The 16,815-nt window shown below is 42.2% G+C and overlaps 1 pseudogene across 1 annotated transcript in view; it reads right to left on the reverse strand.

The window, feature by feature from the left end:
* Positions 1-3,415: 3,415 nt before the first annotated feature.
* The window catches only part of LOC124045703, a 30,110-nt pseudogene continuing 16,710 nt past the window's right edge, over positions 3,416-16,815 (reverse strand). The window contains exons 10-21 of the transcript XR_006840889.1: positions 16,654-16,769; positions 16,040-16,518; positions 15,769-15,897; positions 13,861-14,010; positions 13,014-13,542; positions 12,545-12,798; positions 12,403-12,487; positions 12,105-12,265; positions 11,872-11,952; positions 11,694-11,772; positions 10,485-10,724; positions 3,416-5,036 (exon numbers count right to left, since the gene is read on the reverse strand). The product of XR_006840889.1 is annotated as a protein kinase C-binding protein 1-like (transcript). The remainder of the gene's footprint in view (positions 5,037-10,484; positions 10,725-11,693; positions 11,773-11,871; positions 11,953-12,104; positions 12,266-12,402; positions 12,488-12,544; positions 12,799-13,013; positions 13,543-13,860; positions 14,011-15,768; positions 15,898-16,039; positions 16,519-16,653; positions 16,770-16,815) is intronic.

The following is a 16,815-nucleotide window of genomic DNA, read 5'->3' on the forward strand; positions in this document are numbered from 1 at the left end:
ACCCTTCCATAGACTTAAACAGTAATTATGACAACTTCAGGAGGACATCCTCCTACCAATCAGAGCTCTTGCAGCATGAACTGATATATTGTCCATGCAATCAAAGGATCAGAGAATGAATGTAGTACTGAAAGCAGAAGCTACAGCTAGCTAGCACTGCAGTGCATACAATGTGGTGAGTAGTTGATAAAGAGAAAGACAATAGTTTAACAGTTTTTAACCAATTAGTTTATTTAAAAATGCAGCTAGCTAGTTTAGCCTACTCAAACACCTGACTCAAACAGAGGGATGCTATGTTAGCTAGCTGGCTATGGCTATCCAACACTGGAATTATTTCAATTCAAGGTAAGCTTTTATAAATCTATTGCTACCAGGGCCTGCCAGTGTAACTGCTAAACTGACTGCATGATTATGGCGAGTTTACTAATGCATTAGTTCTAGTAGCTATGTTGACTATGATGTTAGGTAATATGGTGACAACGATGTAGGCTTTGTGTAGCGGTTAGCGTTATAATATAAACGTTTGGCTTGGAAAGTTTTTTTTGCCTGGTCACATACAGCTGATGTGTTGTGCACTGAAGTCCACAAGCGAAGGGAAAATGTGAGAGGAGAGCTTATAGATGTGAGAAGGAATTATACAACGAGCAAACTGATCATGCTGTTTATATGTGGCTGCTATGAAAGTGAACTGTGTTTGCATGTGATCAGGGGTGTATTCATTCTGCCGATTCTGTTTTTTCTTTCTTCTAAAAATGGAAGCAAACGGAACAAAATGGGGATAAACATACATGAATTTGTCCAATAGAAACTCTCGTTTGCAACTGTTGGACTAATGATTACACCACAGATCAGCTAGATGCGGCAGGGTAGCCTAGTGGTTAGAATGTTGGACTAGTAACCGGAAGGTTGCAAGTTCAAACCCCAGAGCTGACAAGGTACAAATCTGTCGTTCTGCCCCTGAACAGGCAGTTAACCCACTGTTCCTAGGCTGTCATTGAAAATAAGAATTTGTTCTTAACTGACTTGCCTAGTTAAATAAAGGTAAAATTAAAAAAATAAGAGTGTGCAAGGCAGTTGTGAATGTGTCACTGTTTGTCACCTTGATTACTCAAAAATATATTTCGACCTGTGCACCCACATCATAGGCTAGGTTGTAGCAACCTCATGATGGGTATAGGGAAAATTTGAATATCATGTAGTAGCCTAAACCTAACAATGTTACATTGAGCTGGGTGAATGGAATATGAATGACAGTCATCCAATGTGCTGTAATATAAATAAGGCCATGCTCATAAATAAAAAATTGTCCTCTCTCATCTTAAACGTTACCGACCACCACTGCTGTGTGTTGGCAAAATCACTACATATCCCACAGAGCCAAGCGGGGTGAGGCTGCCCATTGTCACAGTTCCAAGACCAGCTAACACTACACCAATAATTCAGAGACTGAAACAAATAAATCCAATTACTTATATTTAAGGGGAGAAAATTTAAAAGCCATCCCCGAACTCAGCTATAACTGTCAATAGTAAAACAAAGCTTACAACATTTGAGTGAAACCTGAATACCAAAAATGGTAAAGTTGTTTCCTGACATGGAAGATTCCTCCTCGCCACTCTGAGGTGATCTCCATTTTAAAGTAGTACATTTTCTTCTTCATTGGCTGATTTGCTCCCAATTCAAAGGAATCTCCACCCAGTTGACTACTTTCAAATGATGGAAGCCCTGTGTCAATGTCCATGCCAAACGGGTTATATGCATGATGAGTTGTCTTTATGGTGAAAGGTGCTTCTACATAAAGCCTTTTGGAAGTATAGCTACAAAAATTCAAGTAACCACAAAAGATGCCTTCTGTGCTCAAAGAATAGCCTACCAATAAGTAGTCCTCCTACCTAACCTTTGTGGACTTAATTTATATATACACACACATACATACATAGTGGGGCAAAAAAGTATTGTCAGCCACCAATTGTGCAAGTTCTCCCACTTAAAAAGATGAGGCCTGTAATTTTCATCATAGGTACACTTCAACTATGACAGACAAAATAAGAAAAAGAAAATCCAGAGAATAACCTTGTAGGATCTTTTATTAATTTATTTGCAAAATATGGTGGAATATAAGTATTTGGTCAGTAACAAAAGTTTCTCAGTACTTTGTTATATACCCTTTGTTGGCAATGACAGAGGTCAAACGTTTTCTTCACAAGGTTTTCACACACTGTTGCTGGTATTTTGGCCCATTCCTCCATGCAGATCTCCTTTAGAGCAATGATGTTTTGGCGCTGTTACTGGGCAACACGGACTTTCAACTCCCTCCAAAGATTTTCTATGGGGTTGAGATCTGGAGACTGGCTAAGCCACTCCAGGACCTTGAAATGCTTCTTACGAAGCCACTCCTTCGTTGCCCGGGCGGTGTATTTGGGATCATTGTCATGCTGAAAGACCCAGCCACGTTTCATCTTCAATGCCCTTGCTGATGGTAGGCTTTGTTACTTTGGTCCCAGCTCTCTGCAGGTCATTTACTAGGTCCCCCCGTGTTGTTCTGGGATTTTTGCTCACTGTTCTTGTGATCATTTTGACCTCACGGGGTGAGATCTTGCGTGGAGCCCCAGATCGAGGGAGATCATCAGTACTCTTGTAGGTCTTCCATTTCCTAATAATTGCTCCCACAATTGATTTCTTCAAATCAGGCTGCTTACCTATTGCAGATTCAGTCTTCCCAACCTGGTGCAGGTCTACAATTTTGTTTCTGGTGTCCTTTGACAGCTCTTTGGTCTTGGCCATAGTGGAGTTTGGAGTGTGACCGTTTGAGGTTGTGGACAGGTGTCTTTTATACTGATAACAAGTTAAAACGGGTACCATTAATACAGGTAACGAGTGGACAGAGGAGCCTCTTAAAGAAGAAGTTACAGGTCTGTGAGAGCCAGAAATCTTGCTTGTTTGTAGGTGACCAAATACTTATTTTCCACCATATTTTGCAAATTTTGTCTGTCTCATCATTTTAAGTGGGAGAACTTGCACAATTGGTGGCTGACTAAATACTTTTTCCCCCCCACACACACACACACACACACACACACACACACACACACACACACACACACACACACACACACACACACACACACACACACACACACACACACACACACACACACACACACACACCAAAATAACTTAAATGCCTCATGAGCTAAATTCAATTGTCGTACCACCATCAGAACCCAAAATATAAGTTTGTTTTACTCCAATGTTTGTAAACAATAAAATTGAAAAACAAACGCTGTATAGCCTAGCTTTGAATTTGAGCACACCAACAAATGCTACTTAGCTAAACCATTAAACATTGTTACCAGTAGGACAGCAGGTGGCAACAAAGCCCACTTATTCCAAGAAAGCACTTTCACAAGACAGGTTGGTCAGACCCGTTTTAATTGTTTTCTTTAAGACATTAACAATCCATTTACTGTATGTACAATATGTAAACAAGAGCACGTGAGACAAAAAAGGGGACAAATAAACATGCTCAGTATAATAATAACTTTTGTAGTTTCCTTTACCCTCCAACACGCTTTATCATAGTCCGAAGTAACCACAAAAACGAAGGTAGACGCGAGAAATAGATCTGACAGTCTGAACAGAGGGTCCTAGTGACATTCATAGGAAGTCTTATAATGCATTTTCAAATACAACTGTTTTCCAGAGTCGAGCTGTTTCAAGACATTTTGAACATTCACAAACAGTGATATAAAAAAAGAGAACCTCATATGCTTGTTGTAAGCACTATAAATATCGTCCATGTGTCTTCTTACAAAAACATTGTACAGTTTTAGCCATTATGTTTTTTTATTTTTATACATCACAGTTGGTTAAATTCTATGTAAACACTGAATTACTATATAATATGAGTATGAACCAATAATGCACACACAGGGGGAGGGTTTGATAACTTAATGACAATTTAGTAAATTATGAAATATTTTAAACTGTATTGACAATGTAGAATTTATATTTTAAATCTGTTGGATGTCCCAAAAATGGCTGGCACAATAATGTGCCGTTTCACTTCCGTCGGCAAATAACTATAAAGACTTGGGGTATATTTTAAAGAGCAGCATCACAGTTTAAGATTGTCTAAAGGAAAATTCCACCCAAATGATGCAATACGCAGCATCATACTGGCTGTATTTCTGTATTTTAAGATTTACATATCTTAAACTTGATTGCTGACATGCAAAACATTTTGGGACTATATAAACCATGGGCTAATGAAACAAATACCAGAAGATAGTTTTGGGGTGGAGTTTTCCTTTAAGAGTGCTGTCAGAATACAGAAAACTTTGATGTCTGATATTTTGATGGGCTCTCCTGTAGATACCTATATCGTTAAGGTAGGTGGTGAGAGGGACATCAAATGGGGATGAAAGGAGGTGAGAGGTAATGAAAATGTATTACATCCAGATGAAATACAGTCACAAGGACAAGGTAAGTAACTCCTTCAGTCTAGGGCACAGACTTTGAAGAGGATGAAAGATGGCTTGAAATATCAGATCACGAAGCAGACATTAAACAAATCGAGACGGGACAAGTCAGCTGAATCACAGAGGAGCAGGCCTTCATGCAAAGAGTGTCCATGGCATTTAAAAGCCCTGAGCCTGACTAGGAGAGGTTGAGGGTGTTTGGTGGTTTAATTGCCTCTGTGGTCATACTGAGATTCGCTCGACATTCCCAGATTAGTTGGTCGCAGAGAGATTTGGTCTATTGTACATATCCTCTAGTCCCTTTCCGACAGATACATACATTTAACAGAATGTAGGATTGTAGAGTAAAAATGTGTGAGTGCAGTGTAGTGGTTAGGGCACAGTAACAGAGGCCCTGTCCTTGCACTTGTCCACGCTGCAGGTAGGAGAGGAGCCTTTGTCTGTGGGGGCAGATGCTATACCAGAGGGGGGGCTGGTCGCTGGAAGAGGGACCTGGTGGTTTGGCTGAGGGTTCAGAGGTTGACTCCACCTCTGGTTCCTGTTGAGAAGCTGTTGCTGTCGGAACAGAGGGAGGAGGATATGATACAAGTTTAGATAGTAAAATACAGAGAAAGACGATGTGTATGTTTTTTTTGTGCGAGAGCAGGGACTTTTCTGCCATTGTAATCCTTGGGTGGGCTGCTTAAGAGTTTATTCGGGTCACGTAAATCCAAAATTTTATATATTTTTTTAAAATATATTTTCCGGGATGGAAAAATGAATCTATATATTTGTGACTATAATAATCTTTGAGAACTAACAATTAGTGATGCACCGATATAACATTTTTGGCCGATACCGATATCCAATATTTTCCTTGCCAAAAAAAACGATAGCGATACATTTTTTAGTGGCCTTCAAAGCATTCTAGTACAGTTAAATACTTAAAACACACACACATGGATGCAGCGATCTAAGGCACTGCATCTCAGTGCAAGAGGCGTCACTACAGTCCCTGGTTAGAATCCAGGCTGAATCACATCCGGCCGTGATTGGGAGTCCCATAGGGCGTCACACAATTGGCCCAGCGTCGTCCGGGTTTGGCCGGGGTAGGACGTCATTGTAAATAATAATTTGTTCTTAAATTAACTGACTTGCCTAGTTAAATAAATGTTGCACACACACACACACACACACACACACACTGACCAAAAAGTGTTTTTGTTGGCATTTACGTATGTCCCCATTACCAGTAAAACATCATCAAAACTTATTTTTTTCACTTGCTGTGTTGTTAAGTTGTTAATTTGTTCAGTCGTTTCATTCTCAATCAGGATTTCTATGAAACAACGTTTGGGTCTTTGCGTGTCAAAACAAATACACTATTTAACACTATTTGACGTGTCAAATAAGTTTGTTGACCAAACAGGACCTGAATATGACTGCACGTCACATAATAATTTCATGCATTTTTTATGTAGTTATTACATATTGATTACACTGACTCATATTTCATATGTCACAAGGATTCATCAATACGTATGCTATGATGCTGGTAAAGTTGTCTCACGCACCTACAGTGTTGGTCATTAAAAAAAAGCTAATGAACACGAAAAATGTTCTTCCCCAAAAACATAGCAAAACGACAATCTGTTTCAGTAGCTATAGTTAGGTGTCATCATCTAAAATTACCCTAATTTATAAGACAGTTCATATTTGATTAATGGTGATCGGACCCATCTATGTGAAGCTAGTCACAATAAGGATTAGCCACAATAGTGGACTTTGCAGTTAGAATTAAAAATAAAAGGCATAATTCTACTATTTGTATTTATTTGCTTCACTGTCAATGACATACCTCTATTTTGAAGGCAAACTGCAAATTCCACTATTGTGCCTAATCCTTATTGTGGCTAGCTTCACAACACATAACCCTGTCCGGTCGAGCCTCACTAGCCAGATGAAGCTAGCTGGCTGCTTATAACGTTAGCTTTGGGCACCAGGGTTCAGTAGCTGGCTAGCTATTTATTTTCATGAACTGAAGTTCAATTTCAATAGGCAAACAAGTGACAACCTAGCAAATACTTACTCACAAGGATTCCTAAATCATTGCTAAGAATAATGAAAATGACTGCAGTTTCTACTGGTCATTGTTTTCAGGCTGGTTGTATTGGTGCTAGCTAGGTACCAAGCTAAAGCTAGCTACCCCAGAAGTTGAGGTCGAACAAATGATGCTTTATTACCAAAGCGGTATTGTAAACACATTGTTCATGGCCGGTGTTTGCTGACTTTGTTGTACAGCTTTGACAGTGCTACTGTATATATTTGACACACAAATATACATACTATGGAACTCCGTTTGGGTGTCGTGAAGATAATAGCAGTGACACTATTACTGTGTAACTTCGGCAGGGCAACATCTGAAAAATAGCACACTTGGTAGTGTTAACCAGTGCTCAACCAGTAGGCAAAAGCCAACATCACCCACGACAGAAAACAGTTGATTGACAAGGGCAATGAATTTCATTATCTTGGCTTTAATGGATTTCGCCTTTGAGTTGTATTGCTGAAATGTTATTACTCTTTCAAATGACTGCTTGACTTGTTGCCTGCTCGATCCACACAGCAGACATTGTGAGCTTGTTTAGGAATGCTGTGTTGCACGTATAGCGCACATTTTTTACGTGGCATCATTACATCATGTACCTTCATTATATAGGTATGCACGTCAGCTTTGACATCGGTTTTGCAAATCGGGCGTTAAACTAAACATCGGCAGATGCCATTTTTGGCTAATATAGACAGTCAGGCAGAATTCAATTCCCAAAACAAATGAATTTGATAAATTCAGCAAAAAAAGAAACGTCCCTTTTTCAGGACCCTGTCTTTCAAAGACAATTCGTAAAAATCCAAATAACTTCACAGATCTTCATTGTAAAAGGTGTAAACACTGTTTCACATGCTTGTTCAATGAACCATAAACAATTAATGATCATGCACCTGTGGAACGGTCGTTAATTGCCTACCTTCTGTAAGCTGTTAGTGTCTTAAGGTCACAGTTATGAAAACTTCGGACACTAAAGAGGCCGTTCTACTGTCTCTGAAAAACACCAAAAGAAAGATGTCCAGGGTCCCTGCTCATCTGCGTGAATGTGCCTGAAGCATGCTGCAAGGAGGCATGAGGACTGCAGATGTGGCCTGGGCAATAAATTGCAATGTCCGTACTATGAGACGCCTCAGACAGCGCTACAGGGATCGTTACATCTGAACATCTCACCTGCAGGACAGGTACAGGATGGCAACAACTGCCCGAGTTACACCAGGAACACACAATCCCTCCATCAGTGCTGTCAACAATAGGCTGAGAGAGGCTGGACTGAGGGCTTGTAGGCCTGTGGTAAGGCAGGTCATCACCAGCAACAACGTCGCCTATGGGCACAAACCCACCGTCGCTGGACCAGACAGGACTGGCATCACCGGGTGTGATGGTCGGATTCGCGTTTATCGTCGAAGGAATGAGAAATGAGCATTACAGAGGCCTGTACTCTGGAGCGGGATCGATTTGGAGGTGGAGGGTTCGTCATGGTCTGAGGAGGTTTGTCACAGCATCATCGGACTAAGCTTGTTGTCATTGCAGATAATCTCAACGCTGTGCGTTACAGGGAAGACATCCTTCTCTCTCATATGGTAGCCTTCCTGCAGGCTCATCCTGACATGAACCTCCAGCATGACAATGCCACCAGTCATACTGCTCGTTCTGTGCGTGATTTCCTGCAAGACAGGAAAGTCAATGTTCTGCCACGGCCAGCGAAGAGTCCGGATCTCGATCTCATTGAGCACGTCTAGGACCTGTTGGATCGAAGGTTGAGGGCTAGGGCCATTCCCCCCAGAAATGTCTGGGAACTTGCAGGTACCTTGGTGGAAGAGTGGGGTAACATCTCACAGCAAGAACTGGCAAATATGAGGAGATGCACTACAGTACTTAACCTCTCTGGGATATATGGGACGCTAGCATCCCATCTGGCCAAAAGCCAGGGAAAATGCAGAGCGCCAAATTCAAATAAATTACTATAAAAAAATCTAACTCGTTAAATCACACATGCAAGACAGCAAATTAAAGCTACACTTGTTGTGAATCCAGCCAACATGTCATATTTCAAAAAGGCTTTTCGGCGAAAGCAAACAATGCTATTATCTGACGATAGCACCTCCGTAAACAAAGAGAGCATATTTCAACTGTCGTGTCTTTACTATAATTAAATTGAAGACTTAGTTTTTATCAAAGATCCTCTGTAATTAGTATTACGAGATTAAACTGATTAATCATGTAACTGTAATTAACTAGGAAGACAGGGCACCAAAGATATTTTCATATCTGGTCAATAGTCTTCTGATTAATGAATGATTTATTTTACCTCACGTTAGGCTCATTCCAAACGTCGTAAATGGTTGGTTATCTGCACGAACGCAGTCTTCACTATGAGTCATCCATACATCAATTGTCTTAAATCAATTATTTATTAACTAACTAAACAATCACAGAAGTGCACACAAACAAACAAAGTAAATTTGGTTACAAGAAATGATAGGGGAATGTGCCCCCAGCGGGCTAAACTGGCATGGCGGCTTGTTACACAAAAGGTAAGTGGGGGTCGACTGAGAAGTCACTAATTAATAATTATAACAATTGAAATGCTAATCCTTTGCACATGAACGCTCACTCATTCGGGAACAATTGCAATCAATATATATATTTACGCTCAGTGTGTTGAAAAGTTAGTTTCTGTTGGAGAGTTTTCGTCCTCTCTCTCTCTCTCTGTCGTTGTTAGAGGGTATAGTTCAGATCGACATTCATTCATGTTGTTGTAGAATGGATGTTTCGGCTGTTGTCGTTCTTCGCGTTCAATGATACCGAATTCCTAGCTGCAGACTAGTATTTAATATCAAAGACTGGTATGGTTAAAAGATTCAGCAATGGTCTGCAACCTTTGTCCCTTCGTAATGGAGGAAAACATGGTCTACTGAGAACTTCTTATTCGGAATTGCAGAAAAGGGGCTGTCCCAGGATGCCTAACCCTAACTGGGTGGTTCTCTGATTTAGTTCAACTCAAAAGGGAATTGGGAGTTTCCTTCATTAAACTGTCCAACATCACATTACACAATTTTACAAAGTAGTATTATCCTCACTCAATCATCTTATATAACAATTAGATGTGAACCTCATATCTGAGGCTATTATATAAACAGTGTTATGGTAATGTGGCCGCAGTCTCCCATGAGCCTCACCAAAATGTAACAAACGGACCAGTTCATAGCTGGATTCTTCACCGATCTTTTATACCTTACACGGTGTCAGTCGATGATTACGCTCCCGCATGCGGGATGGGGAGTCACTAGAGGTCTTAAAGAAGAAGGTCTATGAGAGCCAGAAATCTTGCTTGTTTGTAGGTGACCAAATACTTATTTTCCACCATAATTTGCAAATAGATTCATTAAAAATCCTACAATGTGATTTTCTGGATTTTTTTTCTCATTTTGTCTGTCATAGTTGAACTGTACCTATGATGAAAATTACAGGCCTCTCTCATCTTTTTAAGTGGGAGAACTTGCACAATTGGTGGCTGACTAAATACTGTATGTTAAGTTTGCTGAAAATAAACGCAGTTGACAGTGAGAGGACGTTTCTTTTTTTGCTGAGTTTAGTATTCATTTAGTTATCATGTTTGAGCAAAATAACACTGCATTATCCATGTAAAAATGCATATAATTGCAGGAAACTAGCTTGAAAACTGCAACATTTCTTCTCAGCTCCATGCCAGCATATGTAGAACTGCAGGAAATTAGTTTTAAAACTGCAAAAAGAAATCTCAGCTCTTTGAAGAGATTTGTAAATGCCCATCTACTAAGCGCCTTTATAATCAAGAAGAAACCCTGGTGTGGGGTTTTTCAGAAATGTTGGCGCATAGGACATTTTTGGTGCAAATTACATCTTTTGTGTGTGTAATAACTAAATTATTATTTTACCTGACTGTGTGCAGGACTTCATGTGTTCTGGCCAGTGGGCTTGCTGGCAGGGGTAGTCACAGTAGCTGGTGTTCCAGCAGCAGTAGAAGATGGCCTCCTTCCTGCAGTTCGCACACCACTGCTTCTTCTTGGTCTCATCCACTGCCTGCAGTTTCTCCACCTCCATCTGCTTCTTCACCTCCGCCACCAGACGCTCCCTCTCCTGCTCCAGACTCTGCCTCATCTCTGCCATAGTCAGCTCTACAGGACATGACAGGACACATTTAGAAAATCTATGAATAGAATTCACTTGATATCAAATATAATGAATGAATATGAATGTAACACATGGATAAAAATGTGTACTATCCATGTGTTTTATAAAATTCCTACAACACATGCATTGAATGAGTATATTAGAAAAACAGCTATAATGCACACACTTGCATTATTAAAATATTAGAAACACATAGATAAGATAACACATTAGTCAATCTCATACACATATGAATTGGCTGACAAAGACAAACGTACATGTACAAAACATTAGGAATGGTTAGAGCGTTGGGCCAGTAAGCGGAAGGTTCCTGAATCGAATCCCCAAGCTGACAAGGTAAAAATCTGTCGTTCTGCCCCTGAGAAAGGCAGTTAACCCACTGTTCCCCGGGCGCTAAAGACGTGGATGTCGATTATGGCAGCCCCCCGCACTTCTATGATTCAGAGGTGTTGGGTTAAATGCAGAAGACACATTTCAGTTGGACAACTGACTAGGGATCCCTCTTTCCATGACATAGACTGACCAGGTGAATTTAGGTGAAAGCTATGATCCCTTATTGATGTCACTTATTAAATCCACTTCAAATCAGTATAGATGAAGGGGAGGATTTTTAAGCATTGAGATATGGTGGTAGGTGCCAGGCGCACCGGTTTGTGTAAAGAACTGCAACGCTGCTGGGTCTTTCACGTTCCACAGTTCCCTGTATGTATCAAGAATGGTCCACCACACAAAGGCCATCAGCTAACTTGCAATGGCGTCAACATGTGCCAGCATCTTTGTGGATCGCTTTAGACATCTTGTAGAGTCCAAGCCCTGACGAATTGAGGCTGTTCTGGTGGCAAAGGGGCGGTACAACTCAATATTAGGAAGGTGTTCTTATTATTTTGTACACTCACATTGATACCAACCTAAAAGATGATTATATTTTTAAGGAAAGGGCAAGTATAACAAACCAAGATTGTGTTTCATCTCCGACAGCTCTTGCTGATGTAGCCACTGAAGCTTCTCTATCTCTATCCTCAGCCGCCGGATCTGGGCAAAAATATTCAACAGTTATCACAATGCAGTGAGACAGGAGAGAAGTTTACTTATGTTACAGACTCAACCAAAAGTCTCTTCAGCAGCACTCACCTCTGCAATTGTGTTTCCTGAAGTGCTTTTGGAAAGGTCGTTGTAGATTTCTGTCATCGTCCCTTTAATCGTGTCCATCATCTGAAGAGATCAGGTGAGATTATAACAATTCACAGATTGATCACAGTCAGGGTAACTTTCCATATCAATATAATCTGTGAATCAATAAACTTTCCCCTGTAAAGTTTCCATCTATTTATTCTGTTTAGACATATAGCATCAGGCTAACTCACTTTGCTGGTGTACTTTGCGATGTCAGCTGCCACATCTGCTGAAGCTGTGGGGATCTGGAAGTCTCCTGCCAGGTAAGAGGAGGAAGAGGTGGAGGAGGCACCAGAGGTGACCAAGGTAACTGATGAGGTTGAGGTCTGGGGACCATCTTTAGGCTGCACGGCTGCAAACCACAGAAGAAAAGAGGAATGAGGAATGAAAGAAAACTACAATTCAGCTCATATGAACTAATATGAGATAATTGTGTATGCGTTTACAGAGTTTGGAGAGTTGTGTTTAGTGGACTGGGTTTCTATGTACCTTTTGCTGCCTGTCTGGTCTGGTAACGTGTACTGGAGGATGCCTGCAACTGCTGCTGTGACTGGACCTGCTGTGGGCTGCGTGTCTGTGCCTGCGTCGGAGCCTGGACAGGAACAGGAACCTGTGTCTGGTTTGGCCCAGCCGGCTGCTCCTCCTGCTGCATGGGCCACTTCTGGGAGGACGTCTGGAACTTGTTGGCGGGGTTCCACACCACTGCCCTCTGCACTGCCTGAGCTGTCTCTTTGGGCAGCAGGGGGCGCTGTTTCTTCGCTGCCGACTGGGCTGAGGCAGCTGTGGAGGAGAGGGTGGTGGCTGGGGTGGGAGCTGCAGGGGGGGGGTGGTGAAGGCCGTGTTGGGCTGGCTAGAGGACAGGTTGAGTGTGGGGTTGATGAGGGGCTGACTGGGGTCTTTGGGGTTGGACAAGGTGGCAGAGGCTAGAGGGGGGGTCAATATGGTGGGGAATTTACCTGGTCAGAGAGAAAAAAAACATTGATTAAATAAAGACAGACAAACTGTATTTTGCCTTTAAGCCTCAGTCTCTCAAAAAATTATCATACAAAGCAACTAGAGTACACAAAACAAAATAAACAAGACTTGAAATGAGCCCTCACCTTCCAGCTTGGTGCCAGGGGGCTCCTTCGTGGGCTTAGCGGCTACAGACCCTGGCTCCCTCCTGGCTCTCTTACGGTCTCTGCCCCCCCTGCTCATCCCCCAGGTCAATCACCAGCTCCCTCTCTGAGTCGGAGTCCTGGTCTGGGCCAGCAAGGGCCCGGGGTGCGCCTGCCCTACCCACCTCTAGGGCCTTGGGCCTGTCTGTGGGGGGCTGAGTCTGGGGAGTCGTGGGCTTCTCCCGGGAATCTCTCTCTGGACCATTGCTGCCATGTCTGTCTTTGAGCAGGGCTTCAGAGTTTTTTTTATCCCTGGTCCCTGTGACTGCCCCCTTGTCCTCTACCGGTGTGCTTGCCTTGGGCCTCTTTCTAGACTCCCTCTCTGCTTTGTCCTTGTTGTCATGGGCGGCGCTCTTCGGTCTGTGATCCTCGTCGCTAATGTACTCGCTGTTGCTGGAGTCTGACTTTTCAGAATCCTCAGAGTCACTGTGTTCCACGCCCTTATATACATCCTCAGAGATCTCATCAATGCCTGCACAGGGATAAAGAAACCACATATAAATCATAGAATGAATACATGATGAACATGAGCGTATCATTTATAGGTCTTCAAATTTGTTCCTCTAGACTAGGGATGGGCAACTCCAGTCCTCTGGGACCTGACACTTTTGCCCCAGCCCCAGCTAACACATCTGACTCCAATAATGAGCTTAGAATGCAATTAGTTTAAATCAGCTGTGTTTGCTAGAGATGGGGAAAAAGGGTGACACCACTCTGGCCCCGTGGACTAGAGTTGCCAATCCCTGCTCTAGACACAATTCATGGATGGTGTGTGAAAGTATGTGTGTACCTAGTTGGGCCTTGCAGCTCTCGATGGTCTTGTCCAGGCTCCTCATGGGTCTCTTGGGGGTGGTGAGGAGGAGTGATGACCCCTGTTGTTGTTGTTGATGCTGTACTGTCTCACTGAGCTCCTTCAGGTCCATCTCAGCCTTCACACGATCTGTGACAAACAACACTATAGGTTTCATAAACATTTTGACAGATGGAAATTCATGACTTCTCTATTACTTTTAACCAAATTTCCATGACCAACAATTTGTGGCGTCACTATGTACAAAAGAAGTAAGCATAAATGTAGTACCGACACTGGGAAGCTGCTCTCTGATCTCATGTACCATTTCCTGTTGTTGTGCAAGGCACTTAACCCACCCCACCAAGTAGAATACCTATTAGGCAACTGAATAATACACATGGGGTCAATCCGAGGTGTTGGGTTAAATGAGGAAGACAGATTTTCGGTTGAATGCATTAAGTTGTGCAACTGACTAGGTATCCCCCTTTCCCTCAGTCTGGAGAGGTACTGGATCATACACATAAATGTTCATTTATCAAATGTGTTTTGTTAGAGGGGGACTGGAACAAAAGCCTGCACACCCAGTAGTTCTCCTGGATGATGGTTGACCACCCTTGATGTAAAACATTGCAACCAAATTTGTTTTATACCTTCATACAATAATGTGCTCCTTCAATATACCAAAGATCAAATGGCTAACTGTATGGTCGGTTACTAATATTTTTATTCAGTTGAAACAAGCCCACACATTTTCTTCAGGAAATTCACCTTTTCTAGTTTAGTCATGTTTCTCTTAGCTACCTTAGAAGTGTTTACTTTGCAGGCTGATTAGTATCTATTGACTTGCAATGTCTCATACATCGAATGCCCAAATCAACTGGAAGTATCTACAAAACCAGTTCATAAAACTACTGATCACAATTCACACATTATTATTTTGATTAACATGACTCGATTCATCGAGATGAAAAAGAATCCCAACTAATACAATGACAAAGTTAATTGTTAGTTTTGTCAAAAATAATCATTTAAATTAATAATCTGTATGACACTTTTTATGGCCTTATTCGCAAGTGTAGGTGGAACGTTTTCTGGGACATGACTAATAACAACTAAACAGTTATCTCTCTAGTTAACTGGCCAGGCTACAATATATGTTTTGAATTGGCTACCCAATTAGTCTGTTCTCTATCATATTTTATAGGCGAGGCCTACTACTGCTGCAATCATAGAGGGAATGTAATGTCCGGCTGTCTCCCTCCTTGAGCAAGGCACACTCACACACATGCAGGTGACGCTTGCGCACACACACACATGCACTGAAGTGTCATATTCTGATCCTGTCTACTATGTTTATTTTATGTAAAATATTTTAAAAAACTGTGCCTAAATTATTTACATTAACAGAAATTATTTAATTAATTTCCATGACTTTTCAAAAACTTTTTGGATTTGATCATTTTCCTAAAACATTCCAGGCCTGGAAAACATCATTTAAAAATTCCATGACTTTTCATGACCTTATGAACCCTGACACTAAAACTCAACCAAAACATAACCCCTAACCCAGGGGTGGGAAAACATTTAGGCTCAAGGGCCACATCGGGATTCTTTTTTTAAATGTCAAAATCAATTTGCGGGCCAGAAAATGGGAAGTAATTTGAAAATATATAATAATTTGTACATACTATATAGTTTTAGACGTTCAGGTGCGGAGTGTGTTTTTTAAATATTTTTTATTTTTTTTACTCCAAATAATAATTTACTAATTATAACCCAAAATAAAATGCAAAAAATCTATACTCGAGCCTCCCGCCGGGCCGTAGTTTACCCAACCCTGCCCTAACCAAACAGACAGCACAAGACAAGGTGCTACATAAGGGGGTGGGGTTAGATGGGACTCACCCAGGTTGAGATTGAGGATGCTGCCTGTGCCTGGGGCCCTCTCCTGTTTGGGCACCAGACCAGGGGAGAAGGGCTTGGGGCTGCCCGTCATGCTGCCTGCATGGCCCATCTTCACTGAGGCAGGGGATGCTGAGGCAATAACGCATAACACTTTAACCTCCACAAATGGTTTGAGTCTTGATCCTAACCTGTGTTTTGAATGCGACTATACGGTGTTAGTTAGTTATATGATGCGTTATATAGTTATATGATTCAGGAGCATGTTAATTACCAGTATAGTCCATAGAATCCTCCCCAGCGCTGTAGTGGAATGGGGGGTTCCTAGGCCCTCTCTCCATCCCATCCTGCTCCACGTCAGAACCTGTGTGTACAGACGAGTTGGTGCTCATGGGAGAGCGAGGCATGTCCGTGAGAGAGATCCTCCGCCCCATCCCGCTCGACAGAGAGCTCTTGCCCAAGAGCATCTTGGGAGATGCGGTCATGTCGAAGTTGAAGCGCATCTTGTCAGGTTTCTCCGTCTTCACGGTCCCTGCGTCGGGGTTGGCTGGGTCCAGCAGCATCTGAAGCTGGTTGTTGGGCGTGTAGGGGGTGCGGAAGGGGGCGTAGTTGAACACCCCAAACTTCTTGCGGATGTTCTCCACATAGACCTCCATCTCCTGCATGGCGCTGTTGAAGATGCTCTTGGTCTTCTTCACAGAGAAGGGAATCTCCTTGGAAATGAGGTAGCAATTGTTAATGGGAACCCACGCCCTGCAGAGAAAAAAACACAGGGAGACAAGTTAGGAGTAGGATAAGCAGAGAGACCTATGATTACCTTCAGAGGAGTCCAATACCATACGAATGCTTCGCTTCCATCCGCCACTTTCATTAAATAGCAAGGCTCACCGGTCATGCTGTCCAAAGAAGCGTGCGTCCACCTGTCCATCCTTCTCCCGTAGTGCTTTGGCTGGCCAGAAGGGGAAGCCCTTCAACTTTGCCCATACCAGGGGGTGTGGGTGACCCTGAGAGGGGGGACAGACCGGGGGTCACGGTTAGATAAAACAACAT

The sequence above is a fragment of the Oncorhynchus gorbuscha genome, linkage group LG10, assembly GCF_021184085.1.
Source record: "Oncorhynchus gorbuscha isolate QuinsamMale2020 ecotype Even-year linkage group LG10, OgorEven_v1.0, whole genome shotgun sequence".
NCBI lineage: Eukaryota > Metazoa > Chordata > Actinopteri > Salmoniformes > Salmonidae > Oncorhynchus > Oncorhynchus gorbuscha.